Source organism: Ictidomys tridecemlineatus, chromosome 10 (assembly GCF_052094955.1).
Source record: "Ictidomys tridecemlineatus isolate mIctTri1 chromosome 10, mIctTri1.hap1, whole genome shotgun sequence".
In the NCBI taxonomy this organism is placed as follows: Eukaryota; Metazoa; Chordata; class Mammalia; order Rodentia; family Sciuridae; genus Ictidomys; species Ictidomys tridecemlineatus.
The window spans coordinates 97,989,240-98,012,918 of NC_135486.1; the positions used below are offsets into that span (position 1 = coordinate 97,989,240).

The 23,679-nt window shown below is 39.1% G+C and overlaps 1 pseudogene across 1 annotated transcript; it reads left to right on the forward strand.

The window, feature by feature from the left end:
- Positions 1-3,274: 3,274 nt before the first annotated feature.
- LOC101958596 (phytanoyl-CoA dioxygenase, peroxisomal-like) lies at positions 3,275-22,152 on the forward strand (annotated as a pseudogene). The gene is made up of 10 exons (XR_013426745.1): positions 3,275-5,042; positions 5,106-5,349; positions 8,413-8,471; positions 9,884-9,994; positions 11,523-11,691; positions 13,215-13,296; positions 14,506-14,691; positions 17,430-17,579; positions 19,051-19,185; positions 21,244-22,152. The product of XR_013426745.1 is annotated as a phytanoyl-CoA dioxygenase, peroxisomal-like (transcript).
- Positions 22,153-23,679: the final 1,527 nt, after the last annotated feature.

Here is a 23,679-nt window from a genome sequence, read left to right on the forward strand (position 1 = left end):
ATTAGACTTTTCATAGTCAATTTTTTCATACACTTAAAAAAACGTAGAGCAGTCAAAATGTAATATTTTGTGCTGGACTCACTAAAACTCTTTTGAACAGCACAAACAACCTTTATGGATAAACATTTAAATTTTACTGGCTTAGTAGTGAAAAGATTAGTCACTGGGTGGCTATTAATAGATTGAGGCTATGAAGTTAAGCATGTGGCTCAGGTCCAGGCTCAGCCTTTGGTCACGCAGTGTCCCAGCCAAGTCCCTGAGCCCAGAATCCTGGGTGCGGCAGGGAATGTCCTTGGGATTAGTAACAGGCAGCATGAGAAAAAAAACGCCCCTTTTCTAGTTCTATGAAGAATGTAATTGGAATTTTAATAGGAATTGCATTAAATCTGTATAAGAGTTTTGGTAGTATTTTGACAATATTAATTCTGCCTATCCAAGAGCATAGGAGATCTTTTTATTTTCTATGGTCTATGAAGGTTTATTTATGGTTTATTTTCTATGAAGGATCAATTACCTTCTTTAGTGTTCTGTAGTTTTCATTGTAGAGGTCTTTCACCTCTTTTGTTAAGTTGATTCCCAAGTATTTTATATTTTTGAGGCTATTTTGGATGGGGTGGTTTTCTTAATTTCTCTTTCAGTGAATTAATCACTTCAGTATAGAAATGCATTTGATTTATTGGTATTGATTTTATATCCTGCTATGTTGCTGAATTCATATATTAGTTCTAGAAGTTTTCTGGTGGAATTTTCTGAATCTTCTAAATATAGAATCATGTCGTCAACAAACAGTGATGGTTTGAGTTCTTCTTTTCCTAAGCATATCCCTTTAATTTCTTTTTTTTAAATGTTCATTTCTTTAGTTTTAGGTGGACACAATATCTTTATTTTACATTTATGTGGTGCTGAGAATCAAACCCAGTGCCTGACGCATGTTAAGTGAGTGCGCTACCACTTGACCACATCCCCAGCCCTCCCTTTAATTTCTTTTGTTTGATTGCTCTGGCTTGAATTTCAAGGACTATGTTGAATAGAAGTGGTTAAAGGGGGCATCCCTATCTTGTTCCCGTTTTTAGAGGGAATGTTTCCAATTTTTCTCCATTTAGAATGATGTTGGCCTTAAGCTTAGCATAGATAGCTTTTACAGTGTTGAGGTATGATCCTGCTATTCCCAGTTTTTCTATTGTTTTGAACATGAAGAATTGCTGTATTTTATCTAATGCTTTTTCAGCACCTATTGAGATAATCATATGATTTTTGACTTTAAATCTAGTGATGTAATACATTACATTTATTACTTTCCGTATGTTGAACCAAACTTGCATCCCTGGGATGAACCCCACTTGATCGTGGTGCACTATCTTTTTGATAGATTTTTATATGTGATTGGCCAAGATTTTATTGAGAATTTTGCGTCTATGTTCATCAGGGATATTGGTCTGAAGTTTTCTTTCTTTGATGTGTCTTTTTCTGGTTTTGGTATCAGGGTGATGCTAGCCTCATAGAATTGAGTTTGGAAGGGTTCCCTCCTTTTCTATTTCTTGGATTAAATTGAAGAGTATAGCTATTAGGTCTTCTTGGAAGGTGTTGTAGAACTCAGCTGAGAATCCATCTGGTCCTGGGCTTTTCTTGGTTGGTAGGCTTTTGACAGTGTCTTCTATTTCCTTGCTTGAAATTGATCTGTTTAAATTGTGTATGTCCTCCTGATTCAGTTTGGGTAGATCATATGTTTCTAGAAATTTGTTGGTATCATTGACATTTTCTGTTTTATTGGAGTATAAATTTTCAAAATAGTTTCTAATTATCTTCTGTATTTCAATCGTGTCCATCCTGATATTTCCTTTTTCATCATGAATTTTAGTAATTGGAGTTTTTCTTTCTCTTCATTAGCATGACTAACTAAGGGTTTATCAATTTTATTTATTTTTTTAAAGAGCCAAGTTTTCATTTTGTCAATTTTTTGAATTGTTTATTTTGTTTTAATTTCATTGATTTCAGCTCTGATTTTAATTATTTTCTGTTTCTTCTACTTTTAGTGTTGGTTTCTTTTTTTTTTTGAGGGGTTTGGGATGTAATGTTAGGTCATTTATTTGTTCATTTTTTTATTCTTTTAATGAATGAGCTCAATGCAATGAACTTTCCTCTTAACACTGACTTCATAGTGTCCCAGATATTTTGATTGGTTGAAAATCAGTGTTCTCATTTACCTCTAAGAATTTTTCTTATCTTCTCTCTGATGTCTTCTGCTATCCATTGTTCACTCAATATCATCTTATTTAGTCTCCAGGTGTTGGAGTAGCTTCTACTTTGTATTTTATCATTGATTTCTAGTTTTATTCCATTATGATATGATAGAATACAGGGTAGTATCTCTATTTTTTTATGTTTTCTGAGACTTGCTTTGTGGCATAATATATGATCTGTTTTAGAGAAGGATCCCTGTGCTGCTGAGAAGAAAGTGTCTTTGCTCAATGATGGATGGAATATTCTATATATGTCTGTTAAGTCTAAATCATTGATTGTATTATTGAGTTCTATAGTTTATTTTATTTTATAGTTTTGTTTATTTGTTGTTTGGAAGATATATCCAGTGGTGAGAGTGTGAATTAAAGTCATCCAGTATTATTGTTTTGTGATCTATTTGCTTCTTGAAATTGAGAAGGGTTTGTTTGATATACATAGATGCTCCATTGTTTGGGGCATAGATATTCATGATTGTTATGTCTTGTTGATGTATGGTTCCCTAAAGCAGTATGAAATGTCCTTCTTTATCTCTTCTGACTAACTTTGGTTTGAAGTTCCCTTTATCTGATGTAAAGAGAGAAACCCCTTCTTGTTTACATGGCCCAGGTGAGTAAGTGCTATGTTTTTTTTTCCCATCCTTTCACTTTCAGTCTGTGGATGTCTTTTTCTATGGGATGAATCTCTTGAAGGCAGCATATTGTTGGATCTCTTTTTAAAATCCAATATGACAGTCTATGTCTTTTTTTTTAGAGAGAGAGAGAGAGAGAATTTCTTTAATATTTATTTTTTAGTTTTTGGTGGACATAACATCTTTATTTTATTTTTAAAATAAAGCATGGTAGCGTGCTCGCCTGGCATGCGAGGGGTGCTGGGTTCGATCCTAGCACCACATAAAAATATCAGTTGTTCACTCTGCACAGACAATCCCCTACCATTTCTCCAATGTCAATTGCCACTACAATGACATGAATGGCACCAGTCAAGAAAATATTGAAGAAGAAATTATAGAAAGAGCTGATTAAATTCTCCAGTGCTGAAAGTAGCATAGACTTGAAGGTACACTTGTATGAGATAACCAAGCAAAGATTTCTGAAATTTCTTGTCTTCACATGCTTAATTAATTCCTGATTAAATTTGAAATGAAGGACATGGATCCTTTTGAAGACACAGGAGCAAATATGAAGGTCTGAGACTTCAATAGGCCTCTTTTCTTGATAAAGAATATTTCCATTAGGCAATTCAGTCAGACTCCAGAGAGCAATTCTGGAGCCAGAGTTGCTTTTGGTAAATTTGCATCTGGAGTTTTATGGGAGGCATAGTGTGCAAGGGGCACAGATGAAAGGCCAGTAAGGCTTATTGTTTTTATTTTTTATTTTTAGTTGTAGATGGACACAATACCTTTATTTTATTTATTTATTTTTATGTGGTGCTGAGGATCAAACCCAGGTCCTCACATGTGCTAGACCAATGCTCTACTGTTGAGTCACAAATCTGGCCCAGTAATGCTTATTGATGAGGGGCTTTAGCCAATGTTTCATGTGCTTTCCTAATTGATACACATCTGTTGTAAAATATGTATATATTTATTTATTTTGGGTACTAAGGACTGAACCCAGGGGCACTTGGCCACTGAGCCATACTCTCAACCCTATTTTGTATTTTATTTGGAGACAGGGTCTCACTGAGTTGCTCAGCACCTCCCTTTTGCTGAGGCTGGCTTTGAACACCACCACCCCCCCACCCCCAGCCTCTGGAGAAGCAGAGAAGCCGCTGGGGTTACAGGCTTGCACCACTGTGCCCAGTTAAGTATTTGTTTTTAAGTAGAGAACTCTGGGCCCAGGAGGCTGATGAGCAATAGACAAATTATCAATCAAGGCAGTTCTTCATTTTGTAGAATACACACATTTTATCCTCTGATCCAAGAAGCTATTCTTATTTTATTTGCTTGAGACAATGATAGTACAGGAATGCCCCTTCCCCCAAAAGACTGAGTTTAATAACTTTGGATCATCCAGGATGCTGTTGGGCACCACACAGAATTTGCATTCCACTGTCCTTTTGGGAACCATCTGAACACCCTCTGGATAAACAGGAAGTATCTGATGGGCTGATGGTCATAGTGCACAAAGGCACTGTAACAAATTATATAAAGATTTCATTAAAGAAATGATAACAAGTTTACAAAGAACAACATTCTGGGGCTGGGGATAGAGCTCAATTGGTAGAGTGCTTGCCTCCATGCACAAGGCCCTGGGTTCAATCCCCAGCACCACAAAAACAAACAAACAAAACAGGAACAACATTCTTTAAGTAATTCCATGGTAAAGAAACAATGAAAAAATGTGGAGAAAAAAGAGGGCAGATGCAATGTCAATCATCTGTAGATCTTACAACAAGACATGACCAAGAGATCTTACAGAAAGATTCTACTTTAAAAGATCTTATTTTTAATCCTGTAAGAAAATTTAAATTCTGCTTGACAGTATTAGACTTTTCTGGGAGTCGTTTATTTCATACACGTAAAAGTAAAAAGGACCAGCCAAACTAGTATTTTGGGCTGGACTTGCACTAAATTAAGTCTCTTTTGAACAGCACTAACGATTTTTTAGGGATAAACATTTGAATTTTACTGGTTTAGTAGTGGCAAGAACAATCACGAGGATGGCTGTAGACAGACTGAAGCCCTGAAGTTAAGAGTGTTGCACAAGTGAAGCAGGGAGGGTCCCCGCGGATCAGAAATAGGCCACATGAGAAGAAGGTGCCCTGGTGGCAGGGTCCCCACCCCACCCCGCGCTGAACAGGTGGCCTGGGCGTCTCAGTTGTCCCCAGGGTCCCCCCACCCCACCCCGCCCCGCGCTGAACAGTTGGCCTTGGGCGTCTCGGTCATCCCCAGCTGGCCGGCCCGAGAGGCGGAGCTCTGGGGGGTGCGGTGTGTGTGTGGGGCGCCACCTTGTTCCTTTATCTCCGGGAGGAGGGGTGGCCCGGGAATGAAGTGTGACAGTGGCCCTACTCGCCGCCGCCATGGAGCAGACTCGCGCTGCTGCTCGTCTGCGGAGGATTTTGGGGCACCTTGGCGGTTCCTCGGTTCGGGCAGTGGTATCCTTTGGGGTGAGGTGGACTCGCGCCACCCAGTTGGGGCACAGCAGGTTGACGAGGGCCGCTGTGGTGGCCTCCCGGTCTCAGGACAGCCCCTTCTCTTGCCCTGCGCGCCCCTCCGCGCTACTATCCCCCGAAAGTTACATCTCAAAAGGCGGCCTGGGAGGGAGCGGGGTTGGATCTCTAGGCGCTGGTGGCCCCCCACTACCCCAAAGGCATCTTTCCCCGGGTATTGGGTAGGGGACTGTCCTGGTCTCCGTGGCCGCTATTGCGCGTGGCTCCACCTTTCTGGTACTTCTTAGGGCCTACTGTTTGTTGCTTCGTGAAGAGGGGAGGTTGGGGAGGCCTTGCCATGGTCATCTGCCTTGTTATTTTTTTTGTTCGTGGTGTGCAAGACCTCTAAGAATGCTTGGAGACCAAGAAATGCCCGAGGGCAGTCACATTAAACAGGAGCACAGAGCTACTTGGGAGGGACCTAGGGGCCAGACATCTGTCCTCCTCTCAAGAGGGGATGACAGTCCTCTGAAGGGGTGGGAGCTGGACACACTGGGACAACCCCCGGAGGTGGAACCTTGCCCCAACCTGTGCTTGGGAGCTTCCTAGGGGAGCTTCCTAGGGGAGCTCTGGGCTCTGTAGCAGCCTCTGGTGGCTTGGGGACCCTGGCAGAGTCCTAAGCTGATATCTAGGAAAAGGATTTAGACAAGGATTTAGTCCTTGTCTTCAGAAGTGAATCCCAGAAGGAATTTGTGTGCCAGGCTTGTAGGGAAGGAGCAGACCCAGAAATAGGGTACTATGAATAGACCTGCCAATCCAATCGGCTTCCTGAACTGCTTTGCCTGCCCATTCAGGGCACACTTTTGGAAGCTCTGTAGATACTGCATGGAGTTTTTCCTTAAGCCAGTATCCTCTCTTCTGCTTTATGTTAACATCCTGACATCTCTCCTAAGGTTGATTATCACAGCTGCTTCTTGGACTTTCAGTGTTGCTCTTCCCACTGGGTTTCCAAGCAGCCATGTGGGATAACATTGAAAGTTTAGACTTTGTCCATAAAATGATAAAGAGACCCCAGGTGAGGATGTCAGCTCATTTTACAAGTGAGTAACAGAGTCTAGGAGAAATTAAAAATCTAGACCAAGATCATTTAACTAAACCAGTGTTTGTCATAGTGTGGTCCATGCAGCAGTGTCTTCTGCATCCCCTGGAAACTTGTCAGAAGAAGTGGTTAGAAAAGGACTTCTTCTGGGCAGGTGTAGCTCAGTTTGTTTAACTCAGTGGCAGAGGGCTTGCCAAGTACTGCAGGGCCCTGGGTTTCATCCCAGGAGGGTGGGGAATGCAAATTCTATGGCTCAACTCAACTCCAAAGTTGCTGAATCAGAATCTAGGATGATGCCCTTAGGTGTCCTTTATCCGTTACATTTGTGATGCAGCCTAGATTTTGAGAGTCACCAATACAGTGGGATATTTAGAAGTTTAATTAGGGTTTCTTTGTTCAGTGTCTCAATGCTTTGTTTTCCCTCCCTGAATTTAGAGATTCTTTTTTTCATGGCTGTTTTCTATAGGAGCACTGTTTAACATGGCTTTCTGCAATGATGGAATATTCTATGACTGGACATGTATCTATTGAGCCATTGAAATGGGACTAGCGCAATTCAGGGACAGTATCTGACATTGAATTAATTTCAACTTAAATAGGCAGAGCAGCCTGATGGCTATAATCTTGGATAGCACTGGCTAAGATTTGCAGTGAATTTCCTTTAGTCTTATTAGGTTTCTGGAAGTTTTGTGACAGTTTTTCTCCAGCCTTCATTGTTTCTTAGGAAGGTGAATTTTGGAATAAGGACTCATCATTTTTGATGTATAAAATGTCATATTTATTTTTTAAAGAAGATATGTAGAAAGGGGGAAATTAGAGACATATAACTCATTGTTCTACCAGTCACAATTCATTGGTAAACTTTTTAGTGTTTTCCATCATTTGCATAGGTATTACAAAACCAGGATTATACTGTATGAGGTTTTTGCATCCAATGTTTTCACCTAACTTTAGATTATAAACATTTCCACTTTATTAAAATTTCCCCAAGAACAATAATAACAAAAAAACATGCTGGAGGAATAGTGGAGAGGCACCAAGAACATTGGCTAGAGTCTGAAAACTGAATATCTTGGCAATGACAAATTGCTGAGAGTGGTTGTTCCCGGGCGTCAAACCTTCTGCCTCTGATAGAGCAGACAGGAACTCATAATTCTGACTCTTGGCTTGCATCCCTCCTGGACTATGATACTGTCTCCACATTCCTTAGAGACTTCATTTAAGAAATGATAACCTGTTTATGAAAAGTGACACTTTGAAAGGAACTGTTTTAGCTAAAGAAACAATGAGAAAATAATAGAAACCATGAGATGCTGTGTCAATAATCTGTAGTTATAGAATGGAAAAGTGATCTTATAAAAAATAATTTCTAGTCCTTACAGATATTTTAAAATTATACTGTGGGGTTCATACTCAAATTGGAGTCATTGTTTATTTTATGGACTCCCATCCTCCCATTGAATGACCACCCAGACTTTCTAATATTTTGAACTGAAGCCCAACTCAATAAAATACTTTTTGTGAATAACTATGTTCTGTCTTTACTTCCAGGTTTGAACCTTTGGGTTTGTATTTGTTTAGTGGTTAGGTGAAGTAAATCACATGGATTAAGACAGACTGAAGCCTTGAAGCAGAGTGTGAGTTCTGTCCTGGCTCAGCCATTCTTCTCTGGGTGACCTTGGCCAGTTACTGAGCTCTCCAAGCCCACGTTTCCTAGTGCAACAGCAGGAATGACTATAAAACCCCTAATATATCTGCCACCTCCTCAGATTATTGTGACAATGAGACAAAGTGATGTAAATGAAAGGACTTAAAGCAGCAGTGTGTACCTGTCAGGGTGATGTGGGAAACCTGAACACTGGTGCCTGTTTAGGGAACTCCTTTCTTGTGAGAACCTCCCCAGAGAAAATGGTTGTTTCTAGACAAGTTTGACTCCCAAATTTTACTTTTTTTTTTTTTTTTTGCCTTACTTCACATCCTAGGTAGCTCACCGCACTTCAGGAAAGATTACCTCTGCAAATTTCCATCCTGAGCAATTCCAGTAAGTAGAAATAATTTTAACTGGTAACTCTACTATATGTATCCAGTGGTAACTTGGATACAATATACAATGTAATAGGTTGCCTGATTAAAATTTATTATACACATTCTCTATTTCCAGGATTTGTTCTAATTAGTAGAATTGTGGATACTTTTGAAGACTTTGACTTTAATTTTCAATATTTATTCTTAAAAAATAATTTCTAGTCCTTACAGATTATACCAGAAAATGTATAATCTGAGTTTTGAAAATGCAACCACAAATTATCCCAACTAAATTAGTTTGTAGTTTGATTAAACTGAAATATTAGCTAATTTTTTGGTTTACATATATACATTATATTTTCTCTTTTTTTCTTCTGCTTTTTCCTCTTCTTTTTTTTTTTAATTTTTTTTTTTTTTTTTGAGTTGTGGATCTTGCTATGTTGCCTAGGTTGTTTTGCACTCCAGAGTTCAGGCAATCTTCCTGCCTCAGCTTCTTGAGTAGCTGGAATTATAAGTATGTACTGCCACACCTGGCAGGTTTATTATTATTATTATTATTATTATTATTATAACACTGTAGATTGAACCCATGGTGGTTTAGTACTGAGCTATATCCCCAGTCCTTTTTATTTTTTATTTTGGGACAGGGTCTGTGTAAGATGCTTAGAATCTTGCCAGCGCTAAGTTTCTGCAGCTGGTTTAGAAATTGTCATCCTCCTCCCTCAGTCTCCTGAATCACTGAGATAATAGGCCTGAACCACTATCCAGGTTCATTATCTTAAATCACCTTTAAGGGGAATACTTTGACTTTTATAAATATTGTTATAGCCAAATTTCATCTTAAGAGATGAGTGATTTGCATTTGCTTGTTTGTTGTACCCTCATTTGGTTTTTGTTACTTTAATGACTTTTGAGAATATATTGATTAAATTGAAAACATAAAATTTATTAAATTAGTTCCCCAACTGAAAAATCATATACATTCTAGGAAAAATTCAAAATTAGAGAAATAGAGGGAATTTTTAAACAATCATTTATAATTCCATTATTGAAATGCAATTACTGCCAAAATCTTTTTTGATGTATTTCTCAATAGTCTCCTTTTCACAAATAGTGATGTGTTTATATCATTGTAATCATATTTTATTATAATGTGCATGCATTGTCACTACTCTTTTGTCCTTTACTTTTAATGCATCAAGTGGATATAATATCATTAGTTAATTTTTCTTCAATTAATGTACATTTTGTGAGCATTTTTAATGTTTTGGACCTGAAGTTTTTCAAATATTTTAAGATTATTTTGTTAAAGTTCTACAATTAGAAGTATTGGATCAAAGAATATGAACATTTTTGGGGGGTTCTTGGCACATAATTTTGCATTGTAATTTAAAATTTGGACTAATTTGGCGCCTTTTTCTCCTATAGGTATAGTTTGGATAATAATGTGCTGAGCCTGGAACAGAGACAATTTTATGAAGAAAATGGATTTCTTGTTATTAAAAATCTAGTATCTGATGCTGATATTCAACGCTTTAGGTGCAGAAATACTCTTGCTTATTTTACAAAAAATATGTTATGGCGATTGTGTCATTTTCAGGAAAATGCATAGAATTGGAGAACATCATGTTAAGCACAGTAAGGTCGACTCAGAGTCAAAAGTCATTGTTTTCTCTCCTGTGTGGAAACTAGAGAGACATAAGTAAAAAAGGGCTCTCGAGAAAACAGAAGGGAGATCAGTAGATACAAGAAAGATGTCCATGGGATGGAGGAAGGGAGGGAAAGGAGAGGTGCTGGGGAATGAAACTGACCAACTGATGCTCTGTGCAGGTGTGAATCTATCACATGGAATCCCAACATTATGTATCATTGTAATTCTACATAAAAATTTGTAAACATTGTATTACATGTATGCAGTGGGATTACAAGTTAGATTAGCCTCTGCATGTTTAGATACTTTTGAGTGATGTGGTCTGTTGAGATGTGTTTATGAGCATGGGTTCTGGAGGCAGACTTTCTGGCCTCAATCTCAGCTCTACCACTTAACATGGCATGTCCCATATCGTCACCATAGTTTTCTATACATGTGTGTACTCCTCTGTAAAATGGTCATAGTAATAACACTGATCTCCTAGCATTGTTGATAGGAGAGAAAAGGTAAAATATGTGGCATCAGGTAGGTGCTACAGGAGTATTTGCTATTAAAGGCCAAGCATCACTTATCAGAAAACCAGTATCCAAACTATTGAACACCAAGATGATGTCAAAAGGGGAAAATTCCACACCTGGCTCATATGATGGTCATGGTCACAACACAGACACACTAAAAATATTGTATAAAATTATCTTCAAGCTGTGTTTATGAGGTATAGAGGAGACACAGAGTCATTTTGTGATGACACTTAGGTGTCATCTTCCAGATATCTCATTATTATATTTTGTTATTAAGATTATTATTATTTTTAGTGCTTGGAGTTGAATCCAGGAAGTTCCACCCCCATCCCTTTGTTCAGTTTATTTTGAGACAGAGTCTTGCTAAATTGAATAGACTGGCTTTAAATTTACTATCCTGCAGCCTCACCTCCTGAGTCTCTGGGATTTACAGCATGTTCCACCACAACCAGCTCATTTTGTATATGTCAATATTCTAAGATCCAAAAATACCTGATGTTAGTTCTAAGTATTTTAGATAAGGGATATTCAGCCTGTATTATTACAATGGTACCAGAAAACTATATCACCACTGGTATGTTAAGCAAAGCAATATTCTCAGTTTTTTGTATTTTTTTTTGTTTTGGTGGTGCTGAGGATTGAACCTAGGGCCTTGTGCATGTGAGGAAGCAATAGACTGAGCTATATCCACCACCCCCCCTTGCTTCTTTCATTATTGCAGGAGGCCAGGAGGCCAGGACTTCTCAGTTGGCCATTTTCTCCTCCCTCTACTAGGCCTGAGGACTGACTTAGCAGAGAGAAACTGTTCCTGAATCTGTAAATCTTTGCACAGGTCAGGGCCAACCAGAGGTATGGAGCAGATGTCATGACGTTATTTGTAAATTTAATTTTCTAGGGTTGCATTTGAAAAGATCTGCAGCGAGGAGTCCAAACCTGCAGGACTCATTATAATAAGAGATGTGTCCTCTGTGGAATCAGAGGATATACCAAGTGAGAAAACAATTGCAAGGATTCAAGATTACCAGGAAGATAAGGAGCTCTTCAGATACTGCACTCTCCCAGAGGTTAGAGACTTGCTCTTGGTTTGATTTCTCCTTCATAGACAGCTTGCAGGTCTGCCCCAAGATCCCCTGGTTGTGTGAATCTAACCCCTTCCTACACATGGAAGACTAGAGTGGTGGGTCTCAGCTGGAGGTGATTTTGCCTCCCAATGGATACTGACAATGTCTCAAGACTTTCCTGGTGATGGTAACTGCATAGTGGGTGCACTAGTGGCTTCTAGTGGGTAGGGACCAAGGATGCTGATAATAGGACCTGAGATCCCATGATGCACAGAGGAGCTCTCTCCCCAAGACTTGACCCAACCAAGATACCAATAGCACCAAGACTAACAAACGCTTCTGTGAAGTGTGCTAATTATCTTTTTTTGGGGGGAAAGACAAATTCTGATTTGAATAGAAAGAGCGCTTCTAAGGCTCAATATGAACAGGGGTGAAATTGTGAGGCTGTAATTTGTAAATGTATTGACTTCTTAATGTATTTCATAAATTGGGTCAGTTGAATGAATTTCTTTTAAACTTAATTTATTTTTTATTTAATTTGATTTATTTGTGGTACTAAGAATTGAACTCTGGGGCACTATATCTTTCAACCACACTCCCAACTCTTTTTACTCTTTGTTTTGAGAAATGGTCATACTGTGGTTGAGGCTGGCCTTGAACCTATGATTTTTCTGCTTCAGCCTCCCAATCTGCTGGGATAACAGCCATGAGTTAGTTATTTTTAAAAATTTCTTCTTCTTTAATAGTAATTGATATATCTAAAAGTATCCAAGCAAATCAGAAGGGCACAACATGGGAAACAGTGTCTCTCTACTCAGCCTGCCTTGCTCTTGGTGCATTCTTCTGGAATTAGGTCCTGCATCCTCAAGTGTGTTTGTTCACTCCCACCTTTTAGAACCGTGGTTTCCTAACCACTTGTTTAAAATGTTTTTGAAAGAGACTTTCCATATAGCAGATGCTGTCAGAGTGTTTGACTCCTGAAGACAGACTGCCCAGGTAAACACCTGGGATATCCTGCCCAGCACTCAAGAGAGAAGGCCCAGGGGAAATGACCTATGACCATCTGTGCTTTCCATCTCTGATGCTATGATGATGGGAATGGAAGTCTGCAGGTGGTCACAGATAGAATTTGAAGCCAGAGGCAAATTGTGTTAGATGAAGCACTACCATCCATGATGTTCACATTTTCTATTTTCCTTTCTTCTCATGAGACTAGGACCCTATGCGTATAGGGGGCTGCTTTTTTTGTCCTTGGTCCCTGTACTGGCCATTATTCTGCCTTGTTCATTAAACTCAGGGAAGAGATTCAGAGAATGGCCAGACTTATTGGATTATATTCCATGCTTTCTCAGAACAGTTCCATTTAATTTGTAGTGTTGGACATTCAACACTATATTTCATGATTGTGAAATACCAATTGGTATTTAAATTGTTGTCTTTTGGGTTCTTGTGTGGATACTTTATGCCTCTTGCCTATAGTTCTAATTTCCAATGAGATTGTTCTTCTTTCTTCTTCCTTTACTCAGGTTCTGAAGTATGTGGAGTGCTTCACTGGACCCAATATCATGGCCATGCACACAATGCTGATAAACAAACCTCCAGATATGGGTAAAGGGCTCTTATTGTTAAAGAGAAGCAAGAAAAAAAAAAGATTCTTTAATTAAAACATGTAGAGTTGTTGTTCTAGATCTGGTCATGGTGTAACTGTCAAACTCTGGGTGAGTGAATGTGGGTGCTTTTGTATAAGACTTAAATATCTCATGTTATATCAACTTTGAAGTGTAATAGTGATTTCAGATGTTGATTATAGGGTTATTGCTAAATTTTCAGATGACTGGCTCCCTGGAAAGGTAGGTTGAGAAACATGACTATTATTATGTCATAGACTCCCTCTATTCAACATCTGTGATCTTCACCAACCATTCTTAGCCAGGATCACATGGATTCTGCATTCCTGATCTGAAGACATCATTTTTACTAACAGGATGAAAGCTGTTACTACAAGTCACACTTAAGTGCTCGTGGTGCCTTGTGCTTGCCAAAACCTAGATTCTAAGTCCTCATGGAGACACTGATTCTGAAGTAGATCCCAAATGTCTGCATTTTAATACCCGTGCCCAGAGATTCCACCTGCAGGTGACTCTTGGACCACACTCAGAGATTTTTCTGTATCAGGCAGCAGAAATCAGTCAAGAGGGCTGTATCCTTTTCTACTTTTTCTTTCTTTTGACAGCTGGGAGAGGTTTATTTGATAGGACTGAAGCACAGTGTTTTCCTCCTTGGATGTCCTGCTTGGTGCGATGAGATTTTGAGGGAACCAAATTCTAAAATCAAAGATGAGGAAAATGTTTATATGGTCAGTGGTTCTGAGTAGTCAATAACTACACAGAGGATGTCTATTGTCTTTGAATTAAGACCTCTAAGAAAACTGTTTGTAGCATTAGCCACTTAGAAGGGAACCTCAAATTTGAATCAGTAACATTCTCTTTAATTTAATTCATTCGGTTTTTAAATTTTTAAAAAATCCTTTTGTATGCTAGCTCTGTGCCAAATCCAGAGTGACGAAGAAATAAGGCACAGCAGAGATGATGGAGTATATGCAACTTCCTAGAAAAGAATGTAAGCACCCAGCGGCCAGTAAATCAGAAGAAAGTGCTCCATGTTGACTCAATATTTTACTTTAGTGCTTGTCTATTGGGAATGATTTTCCACAGTACTTTTTTTTTTTTTTTGCAGGGAAAGGTAATGTGTTGTTTATTCTGGCATAGAATAAGAATTGTGAGGTTTAAGCTCCTTTTGACAGCAGTCTCATTTCAGGCAGGAAGACTTCCCGGCACCCCTTGCACCAGGATCTGCACTTTTTCCCCTTCAGGCCCAGCAATCACATTGTTTGTGCTTGGACCGCTATGGAGCACATTGACCAGAACAATGGCTGGCTGTCTGGCTGTCCTCCCAGGCACTCACAAACTTCCCCTGAAGCCACATGAATACCCACAGTGGGAGGTAGGTCTTTGGGACCACTGAGTCTGGATCAGAATCTCTTTCATTGTTGTTATTTCACTTAAGGTGCAAAAAGCTTAGAAATGAGACTGCTTTCCTTTCTCAGCAAAGCATTGTCCTGAAATTTGCAATTAGGATCAGGGGAAGTTCAAGGACATCACATAAAGTATTCATTTGATTTGTTCTTTCTTTCTTTTTTTTTTTTTTATAGAGAGAGGAGAGGGGAGAGAGAGAGAGAGAACTTATTTATTTATTTTAGTTCTCGGTGGACACAACATCTTTGTTGGTATGTGGTGCTGAGGATCGAACCCAGGCCGCACGCATGCCAGGCGAGCGCACTACCACTTGAGCCACATCCCCAGCCCTGATTTGTTCTTTTAACATGAGCTTGAAAGCCAGCCAGTGTGGAGACTTAGGTAGGAGCTGTCTAGGATCTGAGATGGTGAGGCCTAATGGCAGAGGTCAGGCATAAACCCTTCAACTCTGGTGTGTGTGAAGTGCCCACTGACTGAAGGCTCTCAGAGTAGAAGAAGGGAGGGAGGGATTATCTCTGTGCACCTGTGAAGACTAGAAAAATGCTCAGGGGTGGGAGGTGGTGATTGAGCTGAGCCTTAAAGGACAAGGTAGAATTTCCTATCACAAAAAATCTCCTTGGAGGCATCAGGGTCAAGGGCAAGTGGAACCTGGCTAATGAACATGAAATATGGAAGGCATTCTCAGATCAGATGGGCTGGGGGCTGAGGCACATTTTGGAGAGTAGAAGGGGAAGAGAACCTGAGAAGGCCTTTCAGGACCTGATTCAAAATGACTTTAACACCTGTAGGTTACATGGAGAGAATGGGGTCCTTTCCTTTTTAGGAAAGTGGAAGAGCTTTTATTTCTAACGAAAGAATTTTTGAGGTGTAAGTATCATATAATAGTACATATTTTCAATGTATAATTTGATCATTTTGACACACACACACACACACACACACACACACACACACACACACCTGGAACCACAATGAAGGGAATATTTTCCACCTCCTCCCCAGGCAACCACTCAGCTGATTTCTGTTCCTAGAGATTAGTTTGCATTTTATAAAATGTCATATAGATATAATCATGTGGCATACACTTTTTTTTTTGGAATGGTTGCTGTTGCTCAGCTTATTTACTTTGAGATTCAACAAAGCTGACAGTCTCAATAGGTTGTTCCTTTCCGTTCAGTGACATGGCTGAACAATGGTTGGTTTATCCATTCAAATGTTGGTGCTGGGGAGCTATTATGTGCTTCTGCACCCATGAATGGCAAGGTCTTATCCATTGTTCAAGAATATGATCTCAGGTCTGAGGTATGATTCATGATTCCCAGGAGGTGTAGGAGCTCAGAGGCAGCAAAATCAGAGAGTAGATTCTCAGCCTTTTTGATGACACCAGACCAGAAGATCCTGAAATCCCTGATGATGGTCAGAATGGAAAGGGCAGCTGTGGTGAGCAAGGAGACTGAGTCGTGCTTCTGTAGGAAATGAAGGCTGTGGCTTCAAGGGCTTTTCTCTCCGAATTCTTGCACTACTGATTTTGTTCTGTGGAAATATTTGAGTTTGAATCCATATATATAAGTGGAAATGGTGAAATTCATCAGTTAAGTTCAGGGATAGGCAAGAGTTGGTGCAATCCTAAGGAGGCTTATTGAGCAGAAGGGAATGGCTATGGGAGCAGACTGGTGTCTGAGATGCTGCTGAGATTCACAGCAGTGGCAGTGGAAGGTCTGCTTAGCTTAGCAGGGGCCAATATGCACTTGGCCAGGAAAGAAGGACACAGAGTCAAAGTCACAATATTGTGCAGTAGGAAAATGATTATTCCCCATTGGAATGGGACACTTCTGCCCAGATGCATAAAGGCTCATCAACTGTAGTCACTTCTTACTTCAATTTGTATAATAAGGACATACATACACATTTCCTGGAGTTAAGACTACTTTTGGAAATAGTTATCAAATTTACAGTGTTTAAACTTACTATTCTCTTTTTATTCTGAATATGATATAATTCCTTTGAACTTAGAAAAATTGAGAATGTTCTGTACTTGGTTTGGGGAGAATAATTAGCCTCTTCAAAATACCCTGAGTAATACAAGAATGATGTGAACAAAGTTCTAGGTGAGGAGAATGTCAGGCTGCGGCAAGGATGTGAAAATTGAGGCTGTCAATGCCTAAGAGAAAGGTGTTCACCTGCATTCACCACAAGAGGCAGAACTGATCTAGATTGTTTATAATTCAATGAGGAAGGGTAGGTAAATTTCCAATTTGGTTCATTTGTTTAAAAAATGATTTTAATATAAAAAACAATGAATTTAATATATGGACTTTAATTTGTTGCATTGCTGGGGTTCAAACCCAGGGCCTTGCACATGCTAGGCAAGCCCTCCACCACTGAGCTACATCTCTAGTCCTTTGTAAAAATCTTAATTTAAGACAAAGTCTGGCTAAGTTTGCTATTCTGCCCTGAACTTATGATGCCTGGCCTCAGCCTCCCAAGTAGCTGGGATCACAGGTGTGTACCATGTACCTGCAGCAGATGATGTTTAATAACCCAGAAATATGACAGACTTTTTTGCATTTTTTATAATTAATAATTTAATTTAGATAAGTCTTCCTCTTAAAAGAAGTCAGAGAACCCTTGCTGTCCCTACCAAGTCATACACAAAGTGTTCATTTTGTTGCTTTCTCCAGACTTTGCCTATCTTGTGTGTTTCAGGGTGGAGTTAACATTTTCTACTATGGGATCCAGGACTATGACCAGGACCATGCCCCAGTGCACCTTGTGATGGAGAAGGGAGACACTGTTTTCTTCCACCCATTGCTCATCCATGGATCTGGTCGGAATCAAACTCAAGGATTCCGGAAAGTATGCATCCATGTTGCTTTAGTTTTGAAAGATGAATGGGTTCAGAACAGAAAATCATAGGTATATTAGCACATAAAAGATTTATGACTTTTCACTAAACTGGACTATTTTTTTCAGTTTGTTAACCAGGAAGAATATTTGCCTTCCTTGTACATTTTTTTTTTTTCTCTACTCAGTCAGAAGCCAGGTACCATCAGGATCCTAAACCTGTTACTTATGAATCTTGGTCATTTGTGGAATTCCTTCAGAGCAGTGGCTCACCTTGCAGTACACAGTTTCTGTTTTCTTAAGTTAAAACAATGACTAAAATACTCAAATAATCACATTTGGATTTATATTGCTCAGGGTAACAAGAACAAGAAGCAAATTTAGAATATCTTTATTATTATAGAATATCCTTATTAACTTGGAAAAACAATATTGGTCCTAAGCAAAGGTTCTGAATTGTCTGCACATATTTATCCCCCTTCAATCTCAGTGTTTTAAATTAAATAATTTTGTCACTGACATTTAAAAATTGACAGAATTCATTACAATTTCCCTGATTTCTCACTTGTCTCAAATTCAGCAGATCTTAGAGTATTGTGGGCTCACTTTCCTCATGGTAACAAGGTTGTCCATAATATTGAGGCTCCTTTAAGATTCAGTGGGGTTTTCAGTTTGTCCCCTGGTTCCCACTGATCCCTGTTCTAACCCCAAGTATAGGGTTGCAGGCTTTATTCATTTATATTTGCACCAGGCTCACTAGGGCCTGGTACAAGTTGATACCAATAGGGGCAGAGCCTGAGGATAAAATTGAAGGGGCTACCAAAATGTCAGCCATCAAGTTAAATGCTGTTTTACTAAATCAAAATTAATGCAAAAAAATCCATGCTGTGTACAATGTCAAAAATTTAAATAAAAGACAGGAAGTACCCACACTAGCATAACCCTCTGGCCGTGTTAAGTATGGAAGTGCAAGCACAAAGATGCAAATAGTGATGATTTGTAATATAGTCACTTTGCAATATTTCCATATTTTCACTGATTTTAATGTTCTGGAAGAACATTTACAATTATTTCCTAACAACATGGGTGTAGAAGTACACAATTTTCCTTACGCCTTGTGTCTTGATGTGGCTTTGTCTAGCACAGGGTCTGCACAGAAAATAGACTTTAAAGAAAACTTTAAATGCTTAGAAATGTGAATATCTGTTACTTAGATAATTATGCTGCCTGTCCTATATATATCTTTAAAAAATAAATAATTAGGTAAAAGACTCTTTAGTCATTTCTAATTAGCCTTTAGGTGGGAGAGCAAGAGGGAGAGGCCCACCTTGAAAGTGACAGATTTAGGATGCCACGGAGGGCCAGGTAGTTGACTAGTCAACTCCTGGGCAGAAGAATGGACTCCCTGAAAGGAGAACTCCTAGCGTGGTTGTTGGCATTCATAGGATGCTTTTCTCCATTCTCAATTGTTCACTCTGTACAGGCAATTTCCTGCCATTTTGCCAGTTCTGATTGCCACTACATTGATGTGAAGGGCACCAGTCAAGAACACGTTGAGAAAGAAGCTATGGGAATAGCAGATAAATTATATGGAAGTGACAGTGGCTTAGACTTGAAGGTACACTTGCATGAAATAACCAAGTAAAATGTCTGAAGTTTCTTGTCTTCGCATGCTTATTTAATACCTAATTTAATTTGAAATGAAGGAAATGGGAATTCTGAATGCATAGGAACAAACAAAGTTTTGGGACTTCAATCAGGCCTTTCTTCTTGGTAAAGAATAGTTTCATTAGGCAATCCTGTAAGACTTCAGGGAGCAATTCTGGAGCCAGTGTTGCTTTTGGTAAATTTGCATCTAGAGCAGAGATGGAGTAATGCTTATGGATGAAGGGCATTAGACAGCATTTCATGTGCTTTCCCAATTGTACACATCACTTGCAAAGTATTTGTTTCTAAATAGTGGACATTCAAGGCCACTAAAGAGCAATAGACAAATTAGCAATCAAAGCCATTAAAAAAAAAACCTTCACTTTATAGAAAACACACAGTTTAGGTTCTGAACTAAGAAGTTATTCCTATTTTACTTTATTTGTATGAGATAATGATAGTATGGGCATATACTATCAAAAGACTAAGTGTGATGATAACTCTAGTCCATCCAGGAATCTGTAGGTCAGTGCACACCAGTGAGATGCTACAGTGCCATTGGGAACATTCAGAACAGGTTTTGAGGGTGGAGAATCTTGCTTCTCTCTTTAGAATCTACAAATGTGTCCCTTGTTTGAAAATACTCCACGATTGGGGATTAAACCAACTGAAATTTGGAAAAATATTCAGAATATTAAACAATGTTTGAAAAAAATTGCATCTGTATTAAACATATATAGACATTTTAAAAATCATTATTTTCTATGTAATACAGCCTAACAACTACTTCATGTTTCTATTGTACCAGGTGCTATAAGTAATCTAGGGGTGATTTAAAATATATGGGAGGATGAACAGAGGTTATTTTATTGTAGGGACATGAGCACCCATGAATTTTGGTAGCTGAGGGGTCCTGGAGTGTACATTACATTTGAAGTTTGTAAAGGTCGTCCTGAATGAACACCACCCATATTTTAGTTACCTCACAATTAGAGCTTATCGGATATATTTAGAATAGAAATAGAATAATAGATAACAATACCAACTCATATAATTCTAACTTATAAAAACACTTCCATGGGCCCAGAGTTGTGGCTCAGTGGTGGAGTGCTCACCTAGCACATTCGAGTTGCCAGTTCAATCCTCAGCATCACATACAAATAAATAAATAAAGGTATTGTGTCCAACTAAAAATAAAAAATATATATTTAAAAAATAAAACTAAAACACTTCCATGTCCCATTTCTGATTTTCTTCACCAGAATGCAATGAACATTCTGTAATGCATCTGCTGTAAGGATAAATTGAAGACCCAGAGACTGGCCTAAGAAACAGAGCTAGATTTCAAAGTCAGGCCTAATTCTGAAATCATTCTTTCCACAATACCTTGCTGTCTGCTCAACAAGAAACAAGAAATTAGAAGGTCTCAATTGCTTTATTAATAAATGCAGTAGGGTGCATTGTGGCACATGCCTCTAATCCCAGCTACTTCACAGTTTGGCTGAGGCAGGAGGATTGCAAGTGAGGCCAGCCTCAGCAATTTAGTGAGCCCCTGTCTCAAAATGGAAAATAAAAAGCCTGGGGATATGGATCAGTGGAGAGTGGCCCTCGGTTCCATCTCCAGTACCCCCTCCCCACACCCAAGTAAGCCAGTATCCATGGTACCATGTTCACTACTATGATCTCATCAGAGTTGCCACCTCAAAGTGGTTCAGGCAAGTAATAAAAAGCAAGCCGAGAGAAGGATCTTGAGCTGCTGTGACTCAGCATCACAGCCTACCCTCCCTGGTGCATTACTGTGATCAGCGAGGCCGACAGCTTGGGGATCCACCGACTCCATGCAGTTGGCATTGTTTTAATTCTTGGCAAGAGAATTAATTGCAGTTTCAAAGCTGGTTTATTTATTAATCAATATAATAACCATAGCATTGTTTTCCTATTTAACCATTTGTAAAGCCTAGAAATCTCTTGTGGGTAATAGGCCAATGGATGTGTTCCACACACTCATTCTGTTTGGTGTTATTTCCAGGATATTTGGATGTTTCGAGCCCGACTTGTGAAAGGAGAAAGAATCACCCTTTGAAACAGTCCTTGATTATAACTCTTTCAAAGGAGATGAAAGAAACAAGGAGTCTAAGGAAAATGTTTTCATATGGGATGATGTAATGTTTTCTATCACTTGGTATCAGAATCAAGAAACACGCCTTGGGAACTTCATTTTGCAGAGTTAATTTTGCAGTGTAGTGATGTTACATTAGTGGAAGTAAGAACAGTAAAATGAAATATAACTGTTTTCAGAAAATCTGGTTTGGGATTACAACCAATAAATGTGGCATATGATTTAAGTATGTTCAATCAGTTCCTCTCATTGATTAGCTGTTTACTCCAGCAGAAATGAATTCCCTGAAACTCAGAGTGCACTGAGATGTGTGTACCTCTCTTAGTAAAGCCAACACTTCCCCATTTAATGTCATGAGAGATTTCAAACTAGAACCATGTGTAATACATTCACATTTGGTGAAGGGCATACCAAGGCCATTGTGGGATCAAAATAAGGTGGGTCCTCATTCTCTGACCCAGGCTTCCTTCCAAGACTTCTTCAATCCAACTACTCTCCTTCAAAACCAGAATATTTTTTCAAAAAATATCCTTTGTTTCTAAGGAATGTAGACAAGGGCACCTTCCCAGATATTTCCAGTTAAGCAGGGCAACTGAAAGCCTTTAGAATTTATGAATGAAACCTAAGCTTTTTTGAGAACCAGAAACATACTCTAGGCTGAATTGGGAGTGAGCCTGGACTGGGGATTTATTTCAATATAACACTGCATTTCTATACCAGTTGAGGAGTGCAACCACTCTGGAAAGAAGTATGGAGAGTCCTCAAGAAAACTAGGAAGCATTGGACCCAGTTATCCCACTCCTTGGTATATATCCAAAAGTTTTTAAATCAGCATACTACAGTAATATAGCCACATCAATGTTTATAGAAGCACAATTCATAATATCTAGGCTATGGAACGAAACTAGGTGCCCTTTAATAAATGAATGGATAAAGAAATTGTGGTATATATGCACAATGGAATATTACTTAACTATAAAGAAGAAGACTTTATGACCTTCACTTGTAAATGGGTGGGTCTGGAGACTATCATGCTAAGTGAATTAAGTCAAATCTCCCCAGAGCCAAAGACTGATATTCTCTGATACATGGATGCTAACCTACAACAAGTTGTGAGGGAATAGAAATTCAGTGGTTTTAGACACAGGGAAATGAAGGGTGGGAGATAGGAATAGGAAAGACAGTGGAATTCTTCTGACATAACGTTTTTATGTACATGTATGAACACACCAGAGTGAATCTCAACATTGTGTACATCCACAAGACTGGGATCCTGACTAGAATAAGGTATATTCCATGTTTTTATAAATATATCAAAATAGATTCTATTGTCATTTATTACTAAAGATAACATTAAAAAATTCTCTTAAAGACAAAAACATGGTTCTTATTTTTAAAAATTATATTTATGGCTTGATTAAGAATAAAACAGCCAGTTCCTTCCTTGTGATTCTGCTCAGCAGAGGTTTTCCTAAGGCTTGTGTTACCATGTTTGTTAGTTTCTTAGCCCCAGCTGGAAAGGAGAGAAGGCAAGAGAATCATGAAAGGCCTAAGGAAAGAATTTCTAGAAGGATGGGAACTAAGGTAAATAAGGAATGCCAGTGCAAACAGCATGCAGGAAGCAGGGCTTGTATCTAGAATGAACCTCCAACTAGTTTCAACCTGAATTTGTTTCCCTGCCTGGGCCTCCCAAGAAGCTGTGATTACAGGTGTGCTCCCCTGAGCCCTGCTCTACCCCAGTTAGAAAAACCAGATTTCAGGGAAAACAGCACAATTTGTTAGTCCCCAATGCCTCTGTGAGTGAAAGCCAACTCTTCAATCAGGAAACATGCACTTCTCATCTCATCTGTGTCCCTTCTGTCCCTTAGTTCACATATCAATCTGCAGGCGCCCACTCTGCAGTGGGAGGGGAATGACAGCAGGATGAGTAGGGCTGCTTTTCACCCATGTGCACCCTCCTAGTGAAGGACGGGAGGAAACCTCTGCTGGAAAATGAAGAGATGGGACAGGACACCTTGGCAGAATGAGGAGAAGCCTGGCTGCCCAGTGAGAGGGGATGTGTTCAGGGCTGTTCATTCACCAGATAGTAATCCAAAATTTGATACTCAATGAGCAAAATAAAATTAGAACCTTCTTCTAAGGAATTTGGGACTGAGAGTTGTGAAAAGCCAGAGGCCTTTGCTCACTTGCATGTATTTGGACTCCCCCCTTTTTTTTCCTGTGTCCTTTTTAATATATAGTTGGGATAAAAAACAATTGGGATAAAAATAATTGGGTTGAAATATTATATAAAACAGCCAAGTGCGATGGCACATGCCTGTAATCCCAGCGGCTCAGGAGGCTGAG